The 9325-nt window shown below is 32.5% G+C and overlaps 1 pseudogene; it reads right to left on the bottom strand.

Annotated features, from left to right (window-relative positions):
* Positions 1 to 909: 909 nt before the first annotated feature.
* On the bottom strand, positions 910 to 7565 carry LOC127718659 (putative amine oxidase [copper-containing]; annotated as a pseudogene).
* Positions 7566 to 9325: the final 1760 nt, after the last annotated feature.

The following is a 9325-nucleotide window of genomic DNA, read 5'->3' as shown; positions in this document are numbered from 1 at the left end:
TTGCATGTTATTCAAATATATCATCGTTTATTGAAATACACCAACGTATATAATATGTGTTAAATAACTTTCTAGCGAAATGAACCCTTAAAAACTAATATTTTACCTTAAAATGAAATTAACACAATATTAAATTTGATTCTTCCGGAGCGACTTTTTTTTAAATTTTTATCTCACTAGAAGCACTCTTATCCTGAATACTTAAAGATACGAAATCTTAAAATGCTTGAATAGATTTTTAATCCCGAATGTGACCTACCGAAATAGATTGATCACCTGGTTTGCCTGTTGGTATTTTTCTTTTTTAGCCATTGCGTTGACAGTTTATTTTCGACTTATGAGTTTGAATGTCCCTTTGATATCTTTCACCTCTCTGTTGAAACGTGTTTGCATGACTGGCTTAAAGCAGTTCTGTAACTTGTTTACATCAACAAATCATATCAGAATTTTGGCTTTTGTTTGATTTTAATGTTGAGACTTCCATTATGCTAAGATGAATACGGTAATTCAGTAGAATACGGTAACTCAGCAATGTTTAGTTACCTCAGTGTTTCGTTGTTTATTGTTAAGTATGTGATACCTTAATTTATTGGCATCTACGAGGGGATTGATGGGGTTTACAGAATAGAGAGAGTAATGGGCAAAACGTGCAGAATAAATGGCAAAATAAATAAAGAATAGAGAAAAATAGGGCAAAAAAAAAAAAAGAATAAAGAATAATGGGGTGCTAAAATATAAAGAATAGAGAATAGTGGGCAAAACATATATGGAATACAGAAAAATAACCTAAAAAAATTAAAGAATACGGAAATGAAGGAACCCCATCTTAACCCTCTACAACAGACTATAAGTCATCAAGAAAGTCAGAATTTCCCCTTTATAATGTTTATTATACATATCTATTCTATATTAACATTCTACAACAGGACATGGATTTTCTTTTAACTTCGCCTTAAATGTATTTTTCTTTGGAATGCAATCTACATCACTCCTTGTCCCATATCGATGAATATTAACTGACTCTGTTTTGCCTTGTTTTTCCACAGCATCTATTCGAACTGCATTGTTAACTGAAATTCCAGGGCTCTCATCAAAATAGTTCAATGGCGTAAGATAGAAACTTCTAGACATTCCCGGAGTATGCGTCACGGGTATATCTTCTTTATGAGGAATGTCGTACAGTCCCATTGTAACACAGGCAACAAGGTCTTGTCAACATAAATATGTTGATACATAAATATATATGTTAAGAGATGTACATGTAGCAATGAGATAGAACTTGGTTTAAATATATATTTGAAAAACTAATTGAATTAAATGAATACATTTAGTCAATTTACACTTTAACAATATCTATTTTTTTTAATGATAATATGAATATGCTCAATAGAAGACTTTCAAATTCGTGCATTTTCCAGTGCATATCTTATGTCACAATGATTATGTTATTTTGGCATAGTAAGAACTAATTATTCAATGACGTCATTTATGCCTCGGAACGCAACCGGTGTAACCAATTAAAAAGCAGTCGCGATCTATCTATTTCAGAAGCTTGAAGTATTTGCTTTAGTGAATAAAATGTAATATTAGAGGCCAGTAAAGGAATATATTTGATCAAAACCAAACGAAACAAAAATGGAAACCTTTCTACATAAAAACAACTCTCCCACGGGTTAACGTGACATCTGTATGATCCAACTAATTTTTTAGGTGAGCATGAACTAAGAAATTGTCTAATATAATGAATATTACAAATAGGACAAAAACATTTTGTACTTTGAATACAGAGAATATGATATCCCAAATGAATACGCTATGTAAACGTGTGTGAGATGGGTATAAATCTCACATAGCACATCTGCAAATAAAAATGTTTTTAAATAGATAATTTACCTCATCTACAATATTTTCGTTATCTTCGATAAATTCTTTAAAGGTAAATACAGGATTATCGTAATTTGTAAACATGTTGCTACTTGTTGGTTCGCTGTCTTTGTACTTTGTAACTGCCACTTGATACTGCGACCAACAGACAGCTGAATTGTAAGTATCATTCGGAGGTCGGGTGTTTTTATTCATTCCAGTATTTATCAACCTATAACCTGCCGAATTTCTATACTTGTCTTTCACATTATTATTAACAAAAGTTAAATACTTTGGAAAGTTAAAATCATATTTGAAGGCTCCTTCTTGTTCAGTCTTTTTTAGCCATTTCGTAAATTTATTTTACACTATTGAGGAGTAGGGGTTATCGCATACTTAATTATGAGTAACTACAGGTTCAAAATCAAGAGTTTCGAATCTGGTTTTTGTTCCCTTTATATCAAGGTAAACCTTGAGGTGAAACAGGGGCTGATGTATAGGTGCCTTGAGATTATCTTCGAGCTGGAAACTAAATCGATAGTCTCGTCCATACCATGACCCAACCACGACACCGGACGCAGTTATCTTAACCTTAATGACACCATTATGATAAAATATAAAATCAATAATGTAATCATACGGAAAGACAGACGGAATTGTCCGTAATATCAAAACAATATTCTTAACTCCTTCGCAAAAGCTGTGAACATTTTAAAAATATGCGTGGTGACGCCGAAGTGGAAGCCCTGTGTTGAATTCAAATACACAAAATGCGTGTTGATTAAATAGAGGTTTATTATGAAACTCAACCTTGAACGCTGAACTAAGGAAGGTAGCATACAAAGGACAATCAACTCCAGGTACCAGATATTTTGCTAAAGTACCCGCCTGGTATCTGTTGTCCTGATATAAAGCTTTATATTCATAAGGCTTAGAGCCGAAATAAGCGGTTGCTAGTTCCTGTGTACTTATTTCATACGCAATACGTTTATTTTTATATCGAATATCATTTAGCCTTGGTTCATAGTAAGGTGCAATTGCAACATCGAATTCCCAATAACCGTATGCTATATGTCTGTCGTATATATCATATCGCTTACCGTCCGGGGAAACTTGCTGTGGGTCTCTTAATGGTATCTTGAATGGTGGCGTTCCTCTTGATTTTAAAGTACGTCGAGATTTTTCAGTTATGTTTGGAAAAGGAACTTTTTGTATTTAAGGTAATATTGAAGAACATCTTCCAAACATTTGATCAAATGTCCATCAAACCATATTTTCGGCAGCAAAAATTTGTCAAGCTCATATTCAACTAAAAAACAAAATCCAAAGGCCTTATTACACTATAGTCTACGTCACAATATAACTACCAAAAGTATCTCCTCTTCCTTACGCCGGATAATACTGAGGTGACCTGGTTAAATAAGTTAGCTGTCAAGCACCTGTTACCACAATTAACTAAACGACCTCCATACAAGTCAAACAGCATATCACCTAGTTTCTTGTCTAACAAATCCATGTTTGTTCCAATTTTGTCTGCTGCATTGAATGGTCTGTCAATGAAAGGAAAAAATTTAGGACGGTATGGAACATGTTGGTAGCCTGAAGGCTTTGACAGAGGACGAACAACAATTTCAATGACATCTGGTACAGGAAAAGCTCCTCTGAAATCATTACATGTGCTTCTCGCTGAGGTTGAGGACCTCTATTATCAAGGTACTTTAGTACGTCTTTTTTGGGTGGTAGATAGAGATCAGCAATAAAAATGTAGTTAGAAGAAACGGAGACTTTTTCAGCAACAGTGAGATTGAAAATTGATTCAGAATAAAGAAAGTCAAGTAGGCCTTTAATTATTCTTTTTGTTAAATCACGGAACACAGATGGATAATCATTCTCTTGAGTATCAATGTTTCCATAATCGGACGAAGGCCGTCGACAAATTGGTAGTCGGGAAATTGATTCTGTGAAATACAAAACTGATTATCAGCATACATTACTTCATACTTAAAGGTAAAAGTAGGATAAATACACCAAGGGTGCTTTAGCTAAAAAGTAAAATAACAATAAATACCGAACTCCAAGGAGAATTAAAAACTTGGTACATGCATTTCCTTATGTCGAAAATGGTGTATTAAACCGGGTTTTATAGCTAGCTAAACCTCTCACATTAATTGTTTTTTTATTTATTTTGACTACTGAACATAACTGTGTGGTTTTCCTATGCATTCATATTGTCAATGGCGAATTTATTTTTGTATGTTAAAACATCAGTTTGAAGGCATTTGTTTTGACTATTGCAAATTGGATTGTTTAGCTTCATGTTACGAATGTATTGTTAAAGCGTGTGACATACACTCGAAAAGAGTTTTTTCAATGTGGTTAAATTATTGTAAATATTTATTTTAGCTTAATTTCAAGCTTGAATAGATTTTTAATGCTGATTGAATATTAAATATTTCTTTATAAAACTTATTAAGCAATGTTTTATATTGCATCTTCTTTTCCGTACAAAATATATTTTTTGTTCATTCAGTTAGAACTCTAAGCATTACTTATAGTAACAATGAGATCAGTTTTGCATAATTAATTAATCATTCAAATTTAGTATTGCATGGTGATCACGTACTGTGGATTATTTGGTTTAACCACGAAATCAGTAGAGTGTCTATATGGCATTTTGTTTTGCTTTGTTTGTTTTGTTTTTATAGTGATTAAGATTATAACACAATGTTGGCAGCTTTACCCCTATTTTTGACTATTATGTCTGTTTGATTTGCTCACACATTGTTGTCAATATAATTGAATTCTATACGACATTCATACAAGCGAGAGGTTTAGCTAGCTATAAAACCAGGATTAATTCACCATTTTTTACAAATGAACATGTCTGTACAAGTCAGGCATAGGACAGTTGTTTTCTATTCGTTTGAGGTGTTTGAGATTTTGATTTTGCCATTTGATAAGGGAATTTCCGTTTTGAATTTTCCTTGGAGTTCGGTATATTTGTGATTTTACTTTTCATTAGCAATATTGGGATACCAATTTTCGGTGACTTCGTGGGTATAGATAAACCACGAATTTAAATGTTCAACGAAGTATAATATTCCAATAGGCTAGTAAAAAGACTTTGGCTAAAAAACAAAATCAAATATCAATGAAAATACAATTTTTCTTAAATCAATAAAATTGGTAACCACGGAAATAAATAAATCTACAGTATAATATATTTAAATTGATGATTTATAATTATTCTTAAAGATAAGAGATATTAAATACTCACTTCTTGTTGCCCATTTTTGGAAAAGATTATAGCATTTTTTCACTATATGCCTTTAATATATTAATGCTAAACATTTAAAAATTAGAAGTAGAGAATAAAGAAGTAGTTGGGCTATAAATTAGGAAACACATGTCTTTTTCTTAAAAGTACGCGCTTTACAGAGTGTTATGCGGAATCTTGTTTTAGAGTTAAGTTCTATAAACTGAAAAACTGAAAATCGACGTGACAAGCTTGGAAATAAAGCTTTATGAAGATAATTTGCATATAACAAATGATACTTTAATTGCAATTATAATCAACAAATGCAGTTAAACTATAAACTTTGCTTAAATATTGTTTAATGTTCGATTGGTCATGAGCCTAATATACAGTCACTGCAGTTCTAACCGGATATTTAATTGTTATAAACAACATAAAAGATACCTTCCGGAGCACACGGTTTTTGGTGGGGTTTTGTTGTTCAATCTTAGATGTGTGTATTGTTTTGGTAGCCACTTCAGTCTACCTGTTAATTGTTCACATCATATCTAAGAACAAAAGAATGTTGGAGCCCGGAGTCGAATAAATTAAAGAAAAACGATCAAGGTCTGCCATTATCACGAAATATTTCAAATAAGAAAAAGATAACACAAAAACTGTCGAGTTTATATGTATGTGGTGCAGTTAAACTAGTTTTTTTTTTATCTTAAACCTCCATGTTTAATCTTGGTCAATGTACTGACAAAATGGTACGTGAAAAAAATATCCATTCAAATATAAGTAACAGCAGTTTATTGATGTTCGAATCTCATATATTGAGTAAGAAGACAAATGAAGGTAACACACAAACACAGATGGAATCGCATGATCTCTAAAACGTGCGAGATAGAGAGCGTCAAAATCAGTCCAGGAAAACCTGTTTCCTCCAAATTGACGTAATATAAAAGAGACATTAGATACAAAGGGGACAATTAAAAACGTTAGTAAAAGAGAAACAATCATTGGCAAAAAGAAAACTAACGAATAGACAAAAAAAAGTCTACAAAACACTACACAAACAAGAGTGCACACGAATGTCTCGCCTTCTATACTGACCATTGGTGTATGGAAATATTTTACAATGTACATGTCAGTCTGGCAGGTTTTATTTGACCTTGATCTCATTTTCACGGTTCATTGCTCAATGTTAAGTTTTTGAGTTTTGGTCTGTTTTTCTTAAACTTAGCAATAGGTCAACTATATTTGGTGTATGGAATGATTATAAGGTATATATGTCTGTCTGATTTTATGTTGATAGTTCTACACATAAAGTTTTACTACAAGTATCACATTAACATTTATGATCCAAGAAAATGAGGTCAAGGTCAGATAAACCAAGCCGGAAATACATGTACACCTTTAATAAAATCATTTCATACACAGAATATAGATGACCTATTGCTTATATTATAAAAGAAACAGACCAAACCATGGAAATTCTATATTGACCAATGAACCATGAAAATGTCAAGGTAAGATGAACCCTGCCAGACAGACATATTGCTTAAAGTATCTAAGAAACAAAGTTAACCAGGAAAACTGAACATTGACCAATCAACCATGAAAATGAGGTGAAGGTCAGATGATACCTGCCAGACAGACATATATACCTTACAATCATTCCATACACCAAATATAGTTGACCTATTGCTAAGTTTAAGAAAAACAGACCAAAACTCAAAAACTTAACATTGAGCAATGAACTGTGAAAATGAGATCAAGGTCAAATAAAACCTGCCAGACTGACATGTACATTGCAAAATATTTCCATACACCAAATATAGTTGACCTACTGAATACAGTATTAGAAAAACAGACCAAAACACAAAACTAAACTATGACCACTGAACCATGAAAATGAGGTCAAGGTCAGATGACACCTGCAAGTTGGATATGTACACCTTACAATCATTATATATACCAAATATAGTAGACCTATTGCTTATAGTATCTGAGATATAGATTTGACCACGAAAACCTAACCTTGTTCACTGATCCATGAAATGAGGGCGTGCTCAAGTTAAAACTATCTGACAGACATGAAGACCTTGCAAGGTACGCACATACCAAATATAGTTATCCTATTACTCATAATAAGAGAGAAAATAACATTACAAAAATTTTTTTTTTCATATCAAAAGGCATCTATAGTCAACGTATGAAGCATCCAAGTCTTCTACCTATTGAAATATTAAGCTTTTAAGAAGTTAGTTAATGCCGCCGCCGCCGCCGCCGGATCACTATCCCTATGTCGAGCTTTCTGCGACAAAAGTCACAGGCTCAACAAAAACTAAAGAATGGGCAACACAAACCTGAGGTGATCTCATAGAAAAAAAAAATTTATTCTGCTGACGTGAAATCATGCAGTCCTACACTGTATATCTTTTGATTCAATAAAATCTTTCATTGCGACCATATTTTTACGAAGATGTGAAATATAATTTACAAACTTTAAATCGTACAAACTGAAATACGTTTATGTCGGGTTTGATTTTGAATTGGTGACGTAAAATTCTTTGTAGCTCAAATACAAATAATAAATGTCATTTAAGTAGAAAAATAGTTTTGATACCATGATCTTTTTACCTTGCAGATATATTTTTTCAAGTTACTATCATTCTAATTCCATTCCTCAAAAAAAAAAAAATGTCAAACATATTGATTAATAAGTAAAACCTCCCTGCAAGTATTTTCAACGATAAGCAATATATTTTGCTTACATTTTCTGTTTAAAATGATTTAATCAAAAGAATGATAAGTTGCAAAGTTAACATTAACTGTTGTTACATGTATATTCAAACCTATTTGGTTTCGATGCTCTCAAATGCTTAACATACCTGAAGAACTTATTCATGAAAGTTGTGTGGCGCGCTCGTACTTAAATCGGTGTAATACGTTTTATTAACGTTTTCCAGCATGCTATTATAGATTCATATTGATTCTTTTCAACTGTTTCGTTTCTAATACATCCTCTTCTTTCCGGCTTCCAAATAAACGTCTTTGAGCGTTCTTGATAATGGTAAACCCAGAATAGCGTTTCGGACGCACGAAATTTATAAAGTGATTTTTCATAATTTTTAGATGTGACTATTTCTGTGCTCCCTAAGACAGATTTAAATTATGTAATGATGCAATAATCAAAATTGAGACTTTCATTGGATATTGTGATCAAATCAGGTCAAAATGCGTCGAAACGTGTTTGTATACATTTATTTTTGTTGTGAAAGCGTTTTGGGTCCAACACAACCAGCGAAAGCAGTGTCATAAACATTTGTTGTTTTGAAATCTGCATCAAAAGCACATTTCCACTTCATCTGTATGAAAATAGTATTAAAGATCATTACATTAAAATCAAAAGAACCAATAAGAATCAACAAAAATACTGAACCAACTCTTACACTTTACACTGCTGCTGATGGTATGAGAGATACCCATTAATCAGGGTTTTGGGACTGGTATGATATACATGTGGCTGTGAAACATTTCTTTATCTTTATAACTTATTCGCAAACCTAAGTTTTAACTCCTTTAAGCAATGTAGACCTTACACAATATGCTAATGACCTAATACGATATATGCGGGGTCGGTAAATTACATATGGGGCGTCGAGAGCGGGCGAAGATTGATCCCCATACGGAATTTACTGACCCCGTATATATTGTATCAAGTCACAAGCACACTGTGGAACGAATTTGTCTTACCAACTGTCTTAATATGGGGAATTTAGTCAAAGTTGTAAATAAAATAAGATATTTATCAGTTGCTGTTATAGTGATCAATATGATCTATTAAAGCAATGTCTGGTGGACTATAAATGTGATCAGGGCTTCAATATAAACAACCTTTCGCACTGGTATCTACAAAATTATATCCCAACAATAACAATTTAATTTGAAAAAAAACCTTGGTATCACAATTTTAACACAACATTAAACAGCACTTTCAATTATTAACAGTGAGAATGTCAGCGTCTCTAACACCTGTTTAGTCTAAAAACTTGAAACATTATACTTATGTGCCGTTACAATGTATGTTAATTTCAGAACAACACGGTGTTGTTTTACAGGAACGTAACTCTACCACTAACTACTAACAGTGTATTTAAAAATATGACACGCCCACTGGTTTCTACGTATTCACTTTACACCAATAATATTCATAGAAGT

Source organism: Mytilus californianus, unplaced genomic scaffold (assembly GCF_021869535.1).
Source record: "Mytilus californianus isolate M0D057914Y unplaced genomic scaffold, xbMytCali1.0.p SCAF_10, whole genome shotgun sequence".
In the NCBI taxonomy this organism is placed as follows: domain Eukaryota; kingdom Metazoa; phylum Mollusca; class Bivalvia; order Mytilida; family Mytilidae; genus Mytilus; species Mytilus californianus.
Note: the sequence above shows the minus strand (reverse complement) of the source record. Positions and strands in the feature narration are given on the sequence as shown.